The sequence below is a fragment of the Pseudophryne corroboree genome, unplaced genomic scaffold, assembly GCF_028390025.1.
Source record: "Pseudophryne corroboree isolate aPseCor3 unplaced genomic scaffold, aPseCor3.hap2 scaffold_227, whole genome shotgun sequence".
NCBI classification, from domain to species: Eukaryota; Metazoa; Chordata; class Amphibia; order Anura; family Myobatrachidae; genus Pseudophryne; species Pseudophryne corroboree.
In genome coordinates, this window is record NW_026968921.1 from 386,578 (window position 1) to 400,770 (window position 14,193).

At 47.7% G+C, this 14,193-nt stretch overlaps 6 non-coding genes and 2 pseudogenes across 6 annotated transcripts; 3 read left to right on the top strand and 5 right to left on the bottom strand.

The window, feature by feature from the left end:
* Positions 1-904: 904 nt before the first annotated feature.
* Positions 905-1,060, top strand: LOC135009721 (U1 spliceosomal RNA). The gene has a single exon (XR_010209222.1). It is a non-coding gene; the product is annotated as a U1 spliceosomal RNA (small nuclear RNA).
* A 674-nt stretch (positions 1,061-1,734) lies between these two features.
* Positions 1,735-1,898, top strand: LOC135009535 (U1 spliceosomal RNA). Its single transcript, XR_010209076.1, has one exon. It is a non-coding gene; the product is annotated as a U1 spliceosomal RNA (small nuclear RNA).
* A 152-nt stretch (positions 1,899-2,050) lies between these two features.
* LOC135009668 (U1 spliceosomal RNA) lies at positions 2,051-2,213 on the top strand. The gene has a single exon (XR_010209192.1). It is a non-coding gene; the product is annotated as a U1 spliceosomal RNA (small nuclear RNA).
* Positions 2,214-5,517: 3,304 nt separating this feature from the next.
* Positions 5,518-5,681, bottom strand: LOC135009433 (U1 spliceosomal RNA). The gene has a single exon (XR_010208975.1). It is a non-coding gene; the product is annotated as a U1 spliceosomal RNA (small nuclear RNA).
* Positions 5,682-6,373: 692 nt separating this feature from the next.
* LOC135009596 (U1 spliceosomal RNA) lies at positions 6,374-6,515 on the bottom strand (annotated as a pseudogene).
* A 152-nt stretch (positions 6,516-6,667) lies between these two features.
* On the bottom strand, positions 6,668-6,831 carry LOC135009676 (U1 spliceosomal RNA). Its single transcript, XR_010209198.1, has one exon. It is a non-coding gene; the product is annotated as a U1 spliceosomal RNA (small nuclear RNA).
* A 692-nt stretch (positions 6,832-7,523) lies between these two features.
* Positions 7,524-7,665, bottom strand: LOC135009597 (U1 spliceosomal RNA; annotated as a pseudogene).
* Positions 7,666-7,817: 152 nt separating this feature from the next.
* On the bottom strand, positions 7,818-7,981 carry LOC135009713 (U1 spliceosomal RNA). Its single transcript, XR_010209219.1, has one exon. It is a non-coding gene; the product is annotated as a U1 spliceosomal RNA (small nuclear RNA).
* Positions 7,982-14,193: the final 6,212 nt, after the last annotated feature.

A 14,193-nucleotide genomic window follows, 5' to 3' on the forward strand; every position in this document is an offset into this window, starting at 1 on the left:
AGACAATTATGCGCTGGATCTGTGGTAAGATTCAGCATGCTCATTCCACGGCAGGATTGCCGTTACTGAATTAGGTGAAGACCCATTCTACTAGAAAGGTGGGTTCATCCTGGGCAGCTGGTCGGGGAGTCTCGGCATTGCAACTTTGCCGAGCAGCTATTTAGTAAACACTTTTGCTAAGTTTTACAAGTTTTAGAGTAAAGGAGATTCAACTGAGGCAGCACAAGGGAACTCTCATCTGGGGACAACAACTGCAGTGAGAACACATATTTTCAGATGAACATGGGAGGGCAGAAGGCTGCCTAATACTGAAGCACCCCCAAACAACAAACCAAATGCAACAACTAGTACAAGCATTCCTGGGGGAAGGTCTGCAGAAGACGGATATGCATATAGTGATGTCATCCAAGCAGTGGGCCAAAGTTGGCTGGAACCCTCATCTGCATATGAAAAGAGAAAAGGGGTATGCAGGGCATGGCGGCCTTTTGCGGCGCTTGGATGACCCTTAGTTCGCATTAAACACCCCCACCCTCCTTCGGTGTGGGGCTCATGTTGGCCATGCCCCAGCCCCTGAAGCATTCAAGCTGATTTCTTGCAGCAGCTTGGCACTGTAACAGCTCCAGAGCTGCTCTGTAAGGCAAGTAAAAGGGTGTGGGCCCTGCAGCACTACCTGTAGTTTGCATTGTGCATTGGAAGGCACAAAGTAAGCAGACAGGAGGAGAATTCAGGATAGTCCACAAGGGTATAGAAGGGAGGGGCTCAAGAAAAAAGAAGTGGAAACAGACAGCAAACTAGGCTGGAGAGAGACCTGAGACAAAGAGATCTGAATTATATGAGAGCCGACCAGGGGAAACACAAATTATGCAGTCAAGTTTCCCACATTTGGGGAAATCGCAGGGGCAGCACACCCAGGTGAGATACTATAATCAGGAAGGTGCTTCTCCCAGGGCAAGGCTCACCCATTGCACACTGGGTGTGCTGCTCCTACGATTTCCCCAAATGTGGGACACTTGACTGCATAATTTGTGTTTCCTCTGGTCGGCTCTCGTATAATTCAGATCTCTTTGTCTCAGGTCTCTCTCCAGCCTAGTTTGCTCTCTGTTTCCACTTCTTTTTTCTTGAGCCCCTCCCTTCTATACCCTTGTGGACTATCCTGACTTCTCCTCCCGTCTGCTTACTTTGTGCCTTCCAATGCACAATGCAAACTACAGGTAGTGCTGCAGGGCCCACACCCTTTTACTTGCCTTACAGAGCAGCTCTGGAGCTGTTACAGTGCCCAGCTGCTGCAATAAATCAGCTTGAATGCTTCATGGGATGGGGCATGGCCAACATGAGCCCCACACCAAAGGAGGGTGGGGGTGTTTAATGCGATCTAGGGGTCATCCAAGCACCGCAAAAGGCCGCCATGCCCTGCACGCCCCTTTTCTCTTTTCATATGCAGATGAGGGTTGAAGCCAACTTTGACCCACTGCTTGGATAACATCACCATATGCAAATCCATCTGCTGCAGGCCTTCCCCCAGGAATGCTTGCACTAGTTGTTGCATTTGGTTTGTTGTTTGGGGGTGCTTCAGTATTAGGCAGCCTTCTGCCCTCCCATGTTCATCTGAAAATATGTGTTCTCCCTGCAGTTGTTGTCCCCATATGAGAGTTCCCTTGTGCTGCCTCAGTTGAATCTCCTTTACTTGACAGAGATGTGCCTGAGCAGCGGCCCTCCCCAGCCCTATCCCAAATCATACTTATTTTGCATAGGAGACACCATGGTCATGAAAATTGTTCACCCAGGGTGAGGTTCATTCATTGCATTCTGGGTATGCTGACCCCTGTGATTTACCCAAATGTGGGAAACTCGCCTGCATTATTTGTGGTAGTTGGGGACTGTGTTTGTGTTTTCCGCTGGTCAGCTCTGGTAAAAGTCAGATTTCTTTGTCTCAGATCTTCCTCTAGCCTTGTTCTTCTTTCGAGAGTTCCATTGTGCTGCCTCAGTTGGATCTCCTTCACTTGACAGGGGGGTGCCCGAGCAGCGACCCTCCCCAGCTCTAGCCCAACTCCTACTTACCTGCCAGGTGAGATACTATGATCTTGAAGGTGCTTCTCCCAGGGCAAGGCTCAACCATTGCACTCTGGGTGTGCTGCCCCTGCGATTTCCCCAAATATGGGAAACTTGACTGCATAATTTGTGTTTCCCCTGGTCGGCTCTCGTATAATTCAGATCTCTTTGTCTCAGGTCTCTCTCCAGCCTAGTTTGCTGTCTGTTTCCACTTCTCTTTTCTTGAGCCGCTCCCTTCTATGCCCTTGCGCACTATCCTGACTTCTCCCGTCTGCTTACTTTGTGCCTTCCAACGCACAATGCGAACTACAGGTAGTGCTGCAGGGCCCACACCCTTTTATTTGCCTTACAGAGCAGCTCTGGAGCTGTTACAGTGCCCAGCTGCTGCAAGAAATCAGCTTGAATGCTTCAGGGGCTGGGGCATAGCCAACATGAGCCCCACACCGAAGGAGGGTGGAGGTGTTTAATGCGAACTAGGGGTCATCCAAGCGCCGCAAAAGGCCGCCATGCCCTGCATAACCCTTTTCTCTTTTCATATGCAGATGAGGGTTCCAGCCAACTTTGGCCCACTGCTTGGATGACATCACCGTATGCAAATTCGTCTCCTGCAGACCTTCCCCCAGGAATGCTTGTACTAGTTATTGCATATGGTTTGATATTTGATGGTGCTTCAGTATTAGGCAGCCTTCCGCCCTCCCATGTTCATCTGAAAAAATGTGGTCTCCCTGCAGTTGTTGTCCCCAGACGAGAGTTCCCTTGTGCTTCCTCAGTTGAATCTCCTTTACTTGACGGGGAAGGGGCTTGCCCGAGCAGCCACCCTCCCCAGCCCTATCCCAACTCATACTTATTTTGCATATGAGATCTCTATATCATGAAGATTGTTATCACAGGGTGAAGTTCATCCATTATATTTTAAAATAGGAAGGTTCAAATTACATATTTGAATTGCATCTATGTGCTGGATTCAAATGTCCCCCCCCCCTTCCTTTCTCAATTGTGCCCGTCAGCAGCTATTCTAAGGTTGCTGCCAATGGGTGTGACACATTAATTTCTTCTGTGGGGTACACTGGACTCCACAAGGATTCACATTGGGGTGTAGAGTAGGATCTTGATCTGAGGCACCAACCGGCTCAAAGCTTTTGACTGTTCCCAAGATGCTCAGCGCATTCTCCTCTATAACCCCGCTTCCATGAACAGGGAGCTCAGTTTGTAGTTGGTGCCTTCAGTAGCAGGCCACTTAACAGGGGCCTGCCTCAGGCAGCCTATTCTTAGCTATTAATTTTGACAAGAAAATAAGAACTTTTTTTATGAGAATCTACAAGGGCTGCAGCAGGCTAGGTCTAATAGACATCTTTACTGCAGCTTCATCACTCCCAGCGGCGCTGTATACTCCCGTGCCCTGGTTGCTGGGTCACTGCAGCGGAGGCTCCGGTTTCTTCCTAAGGTCAGTCACACACGCACCGCCCTTCCGGATCACGAGGCAGCTGATGAAGGGGAGCGTGGCCGTAGGGGGTGGACCGTGTGCGCACTGGCGTGGACACTGATTACTGGGCAGCCGCTCCACGAGCCACCAGGTACAGTTAAGGAGCACAGGTCTGGGGTTTTTTCTCCCATATTAAACCAATTTTGTACTGCCCGCAGCGCATTGTGATAGGTAATAGGGCCTGATTCAGGTTGGATTGCAATCACAGTAAGCGATCCAACTGCAAAAATTGCTAAGAGCATACGCATGTGCCTGCATTTTCTGCGGCACCCCGCAGAGAATGCGATCGCCTCTGCCTGTCAATCGGGGCAGGGGGGGAGAGGGGGGTCAGCAACACTCCATTTCCAAGTCAGGGATGGAGCGGTGCGGGGGCAAGGCTTCAAAATGGGGTCTGCAACGGAGGAGACACAGGGGGCGTGGTCACAGCGGCTGTATGACATCACATTCAGCCGCTGTGATCACAAAAATGGTGGCGGCTTCCTGCGCGCACATACAGTCTGCACCAGCAGGAGGCTACACCATTTTTTATGATCACGCTGAACTGCAGTGCGACTGCAATTACAGATTGGTCAAGAAGGGAGGCGTCATGCTGGGTGGCCATGTCCTGTCACTGTGCAGGAGCCAGCACCGCTCACACACTAGTCCCCGGGTGCAGCCCCCAACCCCCGGGACACCCGGAGCAACAAAATGTAGATTCAGGCCACCAGGCCACGCCCCTACCTATGAAACCATGCCTCCTTTTTACCATTGCGCTGCTTATCTGCGCGCACTGCATTACAATCTCCTTCGCCACCTCTCTGGGTGTCACCAGTGATAGTGACACCTCTGCCATGCTTGTAGCAGCTGGTCCTAAGATCTACGCCTCAAGCCCTGAGTGTTTGCCCTTGTGACTTGTTGATCATCATAGCGAAGCAGATGCTTACAGAAAACTGCAGGGGCTTAGATTGAAAATAAAAAAATTGATGGGTATAAGGTAGAGAGGAGCGGGTTCGGTTCTCCGAGAACCGAATTCCCCACGAACTCCACGTGGTTTACACTGGTCCGAGGCAGGCTCGGTTGTTCCCGCCTGACTCGGAAAACCTGAACAAGGGAAAATGTCATCATCCCGCTGTCGGATTCTCGCGAGATTCGGATTTCATATAAAGAGCTGCGCGTTGCCGCCATTTTTACTCGTGCATTGAAGAGGGAGCGGAGAGGACGTGGCTATGTTCTCTCAGTGGAAATCTCAATATCAGTGCTCAGTATCAGTGGTTACTTATTGCTGCTCAGTAATACTAGTAGTGTGTCTCTCCTGCTCAGTGTCAGTTCTCAGTAGTATCCTCATCAGTGCTCAGTATCACTGCTCATTGTCTTGTGCTGCATTGTGGTGCTCAGCATACTACAGTACATTACTAATAGTCCAGTGCTGCATCTTGCTGCTCAGTGTCAGTTCTAGTATCATAATCAGTGCTCACTATCACTGCTCATTACATTGTGGTGTTCTGTATACTACAGTAACATAGTAATATAGTAACATATAGTAATATAGTTTTTGAGGTTGAAAAGAGGCAAATTGCCCATCGTGTTCAACCTGTTTTAAGTTGTGATGATTCTACATACTTGCTGAATAATGTTTTATGACTAGTTAACTACTACAACTCATGTTACCCCCGGATTAACCATGTTGATATTTTAAGTATTATAACCTTGGATAGCTTTTTCATTCAGAAATGTATCCATTCCTTTTTTAAATCCAATTACAGAGTCCGCCATTACCACCTTCCCTGGCAGGGAATTCCACATCCTGATTGCCCTAACAGTGAAGATCATAGTATCTCACCTGGCAGGTAAGTAGGAGTTAGGCTAGAGCTGTGGAGGATTGCTGCTTGGGCACCCCCTGTCAAGTGAAGGAGATCCAACTGAGGCAGCACAAGGGAACTCTCGAAAGAAGAACAAGGCTAGAGGAAGATCTGAGACAAAGAAATCTGACTTTTACCAGAGCTGACCAGAGGAAAGCACAAACACAGTCCCCCACTACCACAAATAATGCAGTCGAGTTTCCCACATTTGGGGAAATCACAGGGGTCAGCATACCCAGAATGCAATGAATGAACCTCACCCTGGGAGAACAATCTTCATGACCAAGGTATCTCCTATGCAAAATAAGTATGATTTGGGATAGGGCTGGGGAGGGCCGCTGCTCAGGCACATCTCTGTCAAGTAAAGGAGATTCAACTGAGGCAGCACAAGGGAACTCTCATCTGGGGACAACAACTGCAGGGAGAACACATATTTTCAGATGAACATGGGAGGGCAGAAGGCTGCCTAAAACTGAAGCACCCCCAAACAACGAACCAAATGCAACTACTAGTGCAAGCATTCCTGGGGGAAGGCCTGCAGCAGATGGATTTGCATATGGTGATGTCATCCAAGCAGTGGGTCAAAGTTGGCTTCAACCCTCGTCTGCATATGAAAAGAAAAAAGGGGTGTGCAGGGCATGGCGGCCTTTTGCGGCGCTTGGATGACCCCTAGTTCGCATTAAACACCTCCACCCTCCTTCGGTGTGGGGCTCATGTTGGCTATGCCCCAGCCCCTGAAGCATTCAAGCTGATTTCTTGCAGCAGCTGGGCACTGTAACAGCTCCAGAGCTGCTCTGTAAAGCAAGTAAAAGGGTGTGGGCCCTGCAGCACTACCTGTAGTTTGCATTGTGCGTTGGAAGGCACAAAGTAAGCAGATGGGAGAAGTCAGGATAGTGCACAAGGGTATAGAAGGGAGGGGCTCAAGAAAAAAGAAGTGGAAACAGACAGCAAACTAGGCTGGAGAGAGACCTGAGACAAAGAGATCTGAATTATATGAGAGCCGACCAGGGGAAACACAAATTATGCAGTCAAGTTTCCCACATTTGGGGAAATCGCAGGGGCAGCACACCCAGAGTGCAATGGGTGAGCCTTGCCCTGGGAGAAGCATCTTCATGATCATAGTATCTCACCTGGCAGGTAAGTAGGAGTTGGGCTAGAGCTGGGGAGGGTCGCTGCTCGGGCACCCCCCTGTCAAGTGAAGGAGATCCAACTGAGGCAGCACAAGGGAACTCTCGAAAGAAGAACAAGGCTAGAGGAAGATCTGAGACAAAGAAATCTGACTTTTACCAGAGCTGACCAGAGGAAAGCACAAACACAGTCCCCCACTACCACAAATAATGCAGTTGAGTTTCCCACATTTGGGGAAATCACAGGGGTCAGCATACCCAGAATGCAATGAATGAACCTAACCCTGGGAGAACAATCTTCATGACCATGGTATCTCCTATGCAAAATAAGTATGATTTGGGATAGGGCTGGGGAGGGCCGCTGCTCAGGCACATCTCTGTCAAGTAAAGGAGATTCAACTGAGGCAGCACAAGGGAACTCTCATCTGGGGACAACAACTGCAGGGAGAACACATATTTTCAGATGAACATGGGAGGGCAGAAGGCTGCCTAATACTGAAGCACCCCCAAACAACAAACCAAATGCAACAACTAGTGCAAGCATTCCTGGGGGAAGGCCTGCAGCAGATGGATTTGAATATGGTGATGTCATCCAAGCAGTGGGTCAAAGTTGGCTTCAACCCTCGTCTGCATATGAAAAGAATAAAGGGGTGTGCAGGGCATGGCGGCCTTTTGCGGCGCTTGGATGACCCCTAGTTCGCATTAAACACCTCCACCCTCCTTCGGTGTGGGGCTCATGTTGGCTATGCCCCAGCCCCTGAAGCATTCAAGCTGATCTCTTGCAGCAGCTGGGCACTGTAACAGCTCCAGAGCTGCTCTGTAAAGCAAGTAAAAGGGTGTGGGCCCTGCAGCACTACCTGTAGTTTGTATTGTGCGTTGGAAGGCACAAAGTAAGCAGACGGGAGAAGTCAGGATAGTGCACAAGGGTATAGAAGGGAGGGGCTCAAGAAAAAAGAAGTGGAAACAGACAGCAAACTAGGCTGGAGAGAGACCTGAGACAAAGAGATCTGAATTATATGAGAGCCGACCAGGGGAAACACAAATTATGCAGTCAAGTTTCCCACATTTGGGGAAATCGCAGGGGCAGCACACCCAGAGTGCAATGGGTGAGCCTTGCCCTGGGAGAAGCATCTTCATGATCATAGTATCTCACCTGGCAGGTAAGTAGGAGTTGGGCTAGAGCTGGGGAGGGTCGCTGCTCGGGCACCCCCCTGTCAAGTGAAGGAGATCCAACTGAGGCAGCACAAGGGAACTCTCGAAAGAAGAACAAGGCTAGAGGAAGATCTGAGACAAAGAAATCTGACTTTTACCAGAGCTGACCAGAGGAAAGCACAAACACAGTCCCCCACTACCACAAATAATGCAGTTGAGTTTCCCACATTTGGGGAAATCACAGGGGTCAGCATACCCAGAATGCAATGAATTAACCTAACCCTGGGAGAACAATCTTCATGACCATGGTATCTCCTATGCAAAATAAGTATGATTTGGGATAGGGCTGGGGAGGGCCGCTGCTCAGGCACATCTCTGTCAAGTAAAGGAGATTCAACTGAGGCAGCACAAGGGAACTCTCATCTGGGGACAACAACTGCAGGGAGAACACATATTTTCAGATGAACATGGGAGGGCAGAAGGCTGCCTAAAACTGAAGCACCCCCAAACAACAAACCAAATGCAACAACTAGTGCAAGCATTCCTGGGGGAAGGCCTGCCGCAGATGGATTTGCATATGGTGATGTCATCCAAGCAGTGGGTCAAAGTTGGTTCAAACACCTTTGCAAAGTTCTATAAGTTTGATACCCTGGCTGAGGAGGACCTCCTGTTTGCTCAATCGGTGCTGCAAAGTCATCCGCACTCTCCTGCCCGTTTGGGAGCTTTGGTATAATCCCCATGGTCCTTACGGAGTCCCCAGCATCCTCTAGGACGTAAGAGAAAATAAGATTTTAAACCTACCGGTAAATCTTTTTCTCGTAGTCCGTAGAGGATGCTGGGTGCCCGTCCCAAGTGCGGTCTACTTCTGCAAGACTTGTATATAGTTATTGCTTACATAAGGGTTATATGTTAGTTTTCATCGGTCTTGGACTGATGCTATGTTGTTTTCATACTGTTAACTGGGTAGTATATCACAAGTTATACGGTGTGATTGGTGTGGCTGGTATGAATCTTGACCTTGGATTAACAAAAATCCTTTCCTCGTACTGTCCGTCTCCTCTGGGCACAGTTTCTCTAACTGAGGTATGGAGGAGGGGCATAGAGGGAGGAGCCAGTGCACACCCAGATCTAAAGTCTTTCTTAAAGTGCCCATGTCTGCTGCGGAGCCCGTCTATCCCCCATGGTCCTTACGGAGTCCCCATCATCCTCTACGGACTACGAGAAAAAAAAATTACCGGTAGGTTTAAAATGTTATTTTTTTCTCTGCAACCCACTGCTAAATTGTGCTTCCTAGCTGTTTTTTTATAAAATCACTTAATTAAATCTAACTCTGATTACGTCAGAGAAGGCCAGGTACCCTACACCATAAGAGGGGGTTTGAAATTTTGACTTGTCTACTTAAAGATCACCAAAATCTGATGACAAGGTCAATTACATCCCTGGGTGGGATTGAACCACCAACCTTTTGGTTAATAGCCCATGTAAGTGCAAGAAATCCTGAAGCACTCACTCATCATGGGAAAGTACCAATGTGTTTCTTACAAAAATTCTCCAGATTATTGACTTTTTAAAGTTTTTCTAGGAAACGTTCTAGATGAATGCTTATTAGCCTTTGTCAGTATTGACTTTCGCAAGGTGTCTCTGTGGCGCAATCGGTTAGCATGTTTGGCTATTAACCAAAAGGTTGGTGGTTCAATCCCACCCAGGGATGTAATTGACCTTGTAATCAGATTTTGGTGATCTTTAAGTAGACAAGTCAAAATTTCAAAAACCCCCCTTATGGTGTAGGGTACCTGGCCTTCTCTGATGTAATCAGAGTTAGATTTGATTAAGTGATTTTATAAAAAAACAGCTAGGAAGCACAATTTAGCAGTGAGTTGCAGAGAAAAAAAATTATGCTGGCAGAAAAGTCCAATTGAGTGATTAAACAGCTCTTCATTTTCTGATTTTATGTTTATGCTAACAAATTTGCTCTCTGAAAAGTGTCCACAAAGCCAAGTCTCTGATTAACACCTTTGTAGGAATGGTTTTTCACCTATTACTGAATTAAACTTGCTTCATTGGAAAGGCATCAAAGATGCATCCTCATTTCAATGTCTACTGAAATAATACAGGTTGACACCAGGAAACGTCACTGCATCCTTGCTGCTTCCTCATGGGGAAGTCTGTTTAATGTGAAAACAAGGTGATATCTAATCAGCACACAGGTAAGGAATTAAGAAAATCTTTCTTTATGGGTGAAGATGTTTCTCACAAATTGTTGTCCCAATGCATCATTGAAATTCAAGATGGAAGATGATTTTCATATATCACTTGTACATTTTGCATTGCTCTTCTGGTGACAATGTAGTTTGTTTTTGTCAATTACCATTTCAGTAATAGGGTAAAGAAAATTAAGTGGATTTTTTAAAGAAAACAATGCTGTCAATATACTATTAAAACAAATTAAAATGATAAAAGTTATTGTACTTTAAGTAAAAATAAAAGTGCCAAAATATCAATCCCAGTTTTTGATTACTTTAATTATAAAAAAAAAAATGCACATAGCAGAGGATAGTTTCGATCAATCGACCTCTGGGTTATGGGCCCAGCATGCTTCCATTGCACTACTCTGCTGCTCATGGAAGTGTCAGAGATCCTGAAGACTAAATTGATTAAAGGCCTTAAAGTAATGGACTATAAGGAAAGACTTACTAGGCTGAATATTTATACACTAGAAAAGAGGTGCCTAAGAGGAGATATTATTAATATCTTCAAATATGTAAAGATACATAACAAAGAGTTATCAGAGGAATTATTTATTAAAAGAACACGTGGTCACTCGCTGCGACTGGAGGAAAGTTCAGAACGCAATGGAGGAAAGGTTTCTTCACTGTTAGGGCAATCAGGATGTGGAATTCCCTGCCAGGGAAGGTGGTAATGGCGGACTCTGTAATTGGATTTAAAAAAGGAATGGATACATTTCTGAATGAAAAAGCTATCCAAGGTTATAATACTTAAAATATCAACATGGTTAATCCGGGGGTAACATGAGTTATAGTAGCTAACTAGTCATAAAACATTATTCAGCAAGTATGTAGAATCATCACAACTTAAAACAGGTTGAACACGATGGGCAATTTGCCTCTATTCAACCTCAAAAACTATGTTACTATATTACTATGTTATTGTAGTATACAGAACACCACAATGCAATGAGCAGTGATAGTGAGCACTGATGAGGATACTAGAACTGACACTGAGCAGCAAGATGCAGCACTGGACTATTAGTAATGTACTGTATTATGCTGAGCAACACAATGCAGCACAAGACAATGAACAGTGATACTGAGCACTGATGAGGATACTACTGAGAACTGACACTGAGCAGGAGAGACACACTACTAGTATTACTGAGCAGCAATAAGTAACCACTGATACTGAGCACTGATATTGAGATTTCCACTGAGAGAACATAGCCACGTCCTCTCCGCTCTCTCTTCAATGCACGAGTAAAAATGGCAGCAACGCGCAGCTCTTTATATGGAATCCGAATCTCGCGAGAATCCGAGAGCGGGATGATGACATTTTCCCTTGTTCAGGTTTTCCGAGTCAGGCGGGAACAACCGAGCCTGCCTCGGACCAGTGTAAACCACGTGGAGTTCGTGGGGAATTCGGTTCTCGGAGAACCGAACCCGCTCCTCTCTACCTTATACCCTATCAATTTTTTTATTTTCAATCTAAGCCCCTGCAGTTTTCTGTAAGCATCTGCTTCGCTATGATGATCAACAAGTCACAAGGGCAAACACTCAGGGTTTGAGGCGTAGATCTTAGGACCAGCTGCTACAAGCATGGCAGAGGTGTCACTATCACTGGTGACACCCAGAGAGGTGGCGAGGGAGATTGTAATGCAGTGCGCGCAGATAAGCAGTGCAATGGTAAAAAGGAGGCATGGTTTCATAGGTAGGGGCGTGGCCTGGTGGCCTGAATCTACATTTTGTTGCTCCGGGTGTCCCGGGGGTTGGGGGCTGCACCCGGGGACTAGTGTGTGAGCGGTGCTGGCTCCTGCAAAGTGACAGGGCATGGCCACCCAGCATGACGCCTCCCTTCTTGACCATGCTGTAATTGCAGTCGCACTGCAGTTCAGCGTGATCATAAAAAATGGTGTAGGCTCCTGCTGGTGCAGACTGTATGTGCGCGCAGGAAGCCGCCACCATTTTTGTGATCACAGCGGCTGAATGTGATGTCATACAGTCGCTGTGACCACGCCCCCTGTGTCTCCTCCGTTGCAGACCCCATTTTGAAGCCTTGCCCCCGCACCGCTCCATCCCTGACTTGGAAATGGAGTGTTGCTGACCCACCTCTCCCCCCCTTCCCCGCCCCGATTGACAGGCAGAGGCGATCACATTCTCTGCGGGGTGCCGCAGAAAATGCAGGCACATGCGTATGCTCTTAGCAATTTTTGCAGTTGGATCGCTTATTGTGATTGCAATCCAACCTGAATCAGGCCCTATTACCTATCACAATGCGCTGCGGGCAGTACAAAATTGGGTTAATATAGGAGAAAAACTCCCAGACCTGTGCTCCTTAACTGTACCTGGTGGCTAGTGGAGCGGCTGCCCAGTAATCAGTGTCCACCGCAGTGCGCACACGGCCCACCCCCTACGGCCTCGCTCCCCTTCAGCAGCGGCCTCGTGATCCGGAAGGGTGGTGTGTGTGTGACTGACCTTAGGATGAAACCGGAGCCTCCGCTGCAGTGACCCAGCAACCAGGGCACGGGAGTATACAGCGCCGCTGGGAGTGATGAAGCTGCAGTAAAGATGTCTATTAGACCTAGCCTGCTGCAGCCCTTGTAGATTCTCATAAAACAAGTTCTTCTTTTCTTGTCAAAATTAATAGCTAAGAATAGGCTGCCTGAGGCAGGCCCCTGTTAATTGGCCTGCTACTGAAGGCACCAACTACAAACTGAGCTCCCTGTTCATGGAAGCGGGGTTATAGAGGAGAATGCACTGAGCTTCTTGGGAACAGTCAAAAGCTTTGAGCCGGTTGGTGCCTCAGATCAAGATCCTACTCTACACCCCAATGTGAATCCTTGTGGAGTCCAGTGTACCCCACAGAAGAAATTAATGTGTCACACCCATTGGCAGCAACCTTAGAATAGCTGCTGACGGGCACAATTGAGAAAGGAAGGGGGGGGGGGACATTTGAATCCAGCACATAGATGCAATTCAAATATGTAATTCGTACCTTCCTATTTTAAAATATAATGGATGAACCTCACCCTGTGAGAACAATCTTCATGATCAAGAGATCTCATATGCAAAATAAATATGAGTTGGGATAGGGCTGGGGAGGGCTGCTCGGGCAGCACCTCCCCCGTCAAGTTAAGGAGATTCAACTGAGGAAGCACAAGGGAACTCTCGTCTGGGGACAACAACTGCAGGGAGACCACATCTTTTCAGATGAACATGGGAGGGCGGAAGGCTGCCTAATACTGAAGCACCATATGCAACAACTAGTACAAGCATTCCTGGGGGAAGGTCTGCAGCAGACGGATTTGCATACGGTGATGTTATCCAAGCAGTGGGCCAAAGTTGACTGGAACCCTCATCTGCATATGAAAAGAGAAAAGGGGCATGCAGGGCATGGCGGCCTTTTGCAGTGCTTGGATGACCCCTAGTTCACATTAAACACCCCCACCCTCCTTTGGTGTGGGGCTCATGTTGGCCATGCCCCATCCCCTGAAGCATTCAAGCTGATTTCTTGCAGCAGCTGGGCACTGTAACAGCTCCAGAGCTGTTCTGTAAGGCAAGTAAAAGGGTGTGGGCCCTGCAGCACCACCTGTAGTTCGCATTGTGCGTTGGAAGGCACAAAGTAAGCAGACGGGAGGAGAAGTCAGGATAGTGCGCAAGGGCATTCTTTTCTCTTAGTCCGTAGAGGATGCTGGGGTCACATTAAGAACCATGGGGTATAGACGGGATCCGCAAGAGACATGGGCACTTTAAGACTTTCAAAGGGTGTGAACTGGCTCCTCCCTCTATGCCCCTCCTCCAGACTCCAGTTATAGGAACTGTGCCCAGGGAGACGGACATTTCGAGGAAAGGATTTATTGTTAAACTAAGGTGAGCATCTTACCAGCTCACACCTTAAACATGCCGCAGAACGTGGCATTCAACAGAACACAAGCCAACGGCATGAACAATTGCAGCAAAAAGCTGACCAGAACCATAACACAACATGTGTATAACCACAAGTAATAACTGCAGACACAGTATGGACTGGGACGGGTGCCCAGCATCCTCTACAGACTAAGAGAAAAGGATTTACCGGTAGGTATTAAAATCCTATTTTCTCATACGACCTAGAGGATGCTGGGGTCACATTAAGAACCATGGGGTTATACCAAAGCTCTTGAACGGGTGGGAGAGTGCGTACGACTCTGCAGCACCGAATGACCCAACTTAAGGTTATCATCAGCCAAGGTATCAAACTTGTAAAACTTAGCAAAAGTGTTTACTAAATAGCTGCTCGGCAAAGTTGCAATGCCGAGACTCCCCGACCAGCT